At 50.6% G+C, this 2386-nt stretch overlaps 1 pseudogene; it reads left to right on the top strand.

Annotated features, from left to right (window-relative positions):
- Positions 1 to 1076: 1076 nt before the first annotated feature.
- On the top strand, positions 1077 to 1982 carry LOC101585522 (annotated as a pseudogene).
- The last annotated feature ends 404 nt before the right edge of the window (positions 1983 to 2386 follow it).

Genomic DNA, 2386 nt, shown 5'->3' with positions numbered 1-2386 from the left:
ACAGTAAAAATCACTCCAAGTAATCACCATGGGCGGAGAGTATGCCCACATCTGTGAGTCTCAGATGGAGACCTACCTTGTGGGGTGACAAAAGCTTACAGTTTATTTATGACACATGGCTTTCTCATGCAATGGATTTTTTTCCTCGGTGTGATTATGATGGGCTGCCTTCAGCTCCACATTTATTCAGTCTGTCAGTTCTTGAGAATCGCCTCCAGTTTTTATTTCCTTCCTATGACAGTGTCCCAAATGTTAAAGAAAATTGCTGATTTTTTTCCATAATTTTATTGAGAAACAAATAGCAATGAGACAGTTTCAAATCAAATTGGTAGGGCAGTTTCAATAATTAACACATTGCATACATTCTTCCTAGTGGTTAATTGCTGTACAAGATGTGGACATGATATCCTATTTACACACACCATTAGAACAAATCACTCTATTCACTAAGAGAATGTAACTATATATCTATCCTAACCACTTTGAATACACAGATACAAAATGGACATTCATCTGTATACCCCATTTTCTGTTAAGTTCCGTTATTTGAACATTATAGGTGTGTAAACTCAGCAAAATATTCTAAAAGAGTCCAGTAGCCCATAATAGTATTGGGTCTTCTGTTTCATTGGCAATGTCAGAAATTGTTGACCTGAGTCCCCTACAGCTCAACATAACACCATAGTTTTACTTCTTATACTTTGTTTTTATACTTTTCTGCTGGATGGTTAAGACCAAGGTAAAGCAGGACCTATGCAACAAGAATTGTAGCTTTTGGGTCTGATAAGGTCAGTGAAATCTCCTCAGGATTTATCCTGAGATCCTGTACCTCAGATTGTAGAACCTTTGTCAGTGTCAGCCATGTGGCTGAGTCACGGCCATTGCTTGGCCAATGTGCTCTCTGTGAAAGCCTGAGAGAATGTTTTCTCTCCATGTGACTCTCCTTAGGCACACTCTACATCATCGATTACTTTCCTCTTTGGCCCCATAATCTCCTTGATCAGAAAATTTGGGACACTACTGAGTTACATGACCTTACAGGTATAAAGAGTGGGCTCCCCCCGGGCTGGCAGGCGATGACAGATGGTGGATCGGTGGGCCGGTGGCGCCTACACCATGCTGGCTGCCAGGCTGCCGGCTTCCTTTTGTCTTTCAGGGTGAGAGCAGCACCTGCTGGGAGGCTGCGGGCGTGTGGATGCCCAAGCTCCCAACCACCCGAGCTCCCAGCCACCTCTCCCGCCTCTGGGAGGAACCAGCGGAATCAGCGGAGCGCGTCCTACCCCAGACCTACCCCAGACCCGGCATGGTCTAGCTACTCACTGCGCTTGCATGCCATCCCGGAGCCTCTGACCCCCGCTGTGTCCTACACTCCCTCTACCCCAGGCGCAGTCCCTGACCACCACCCACAAGCAGAATAGCAAGCTGCGGCCTGAGGTGCTGTAGGACCTGCGCAAGAACACGGAGTTCACCGACCACGAGCTGCAGGAGTGGTATAAGGGCCTCCTCAAGGACTGCTCCACCCGCCACCTGACCGTGGATGAGTTCAAGAAGATCTGCGCCAACTTTTTCCCAATGGCGATGCCTCCAAATTTGCAGAGCATGCCTTCAGCACCTTCTACCCCAAGGGTGACGGCACCATCGACTTCTTCCGGGAGCTCATCATCGCGCTGAGTGTGACGTATAGCGGGAAGCTGGAGCAGACGCTCAAGTGGACCTTCAGCACGTACGACCTGGACGACACTGGCTACATCAGCCGCAGCGAGACGCTGGAGATCATGCAGGCCATCTACAAAATGGTGTCGTCCATGTTGAAGATGCTGGAAGATGAGTCTACCCCGGAGAGGGGGACGGACAAGATCTTTAGACAGAAGGACACCAACGATGGCAAATTGTCCCTGGAAGGGTTCATCAAAGGTGCCAAGAGCGACCCCTCTATTGTGCGGCTGCTGCAGTGTGACCCCAGCAGCACCAGCCGGTTCTGAGGCTCGGGACCCGACACTGCACAGGGGACGCCCAGAAGCCACGGCTTATCCTAAGCTCTCAGCTTTGCTTTTGAAAGCGGATACCTCCACCACCCTCAGGGTGGTCCCTGCCCTTTGTCACGTGGCCCTGCCCGGGCTGTGCCTCGCTCCTCCGCCTGACCAGCAAGCCATCCCCTCCCACCAAACCCTGGGGATGGGGCCCTGTGCAGGGCTTCTGGGAGCACTTAGGCTGCTACCGAGGTGATTTTACGCTGCTGCATGGGGACAAAGGGGACCGAGCACAGACAGGCAAGCTCCATCCCGAGCATGACCCACCCCCTTATCCATCTGTGACCAAAGGCTTGCTCATGTTACCTATGGTCCTTCTTTTCACATGTAAGTTATGTGTCTGCTGGCATGATGTG

This window comes from Octodon degus, unplaced genomic scaffold (genome assembly GCF_000260255.1).
Source record: "Octodon degus isolate 3935 unplaced genomic scaffold, OctDeg1.0 scaffold00141, whole genome shotgun sequence".
Classification (NCBI taxonomy): Eukaryota; Metazoa; Chordata; class Mammalia; order Rodentia; family Octodontidae; genus Octodon; species Octodon degus.
This window is presented reverse-complemented; position numbering and strand designations above follow the sequence as displayed.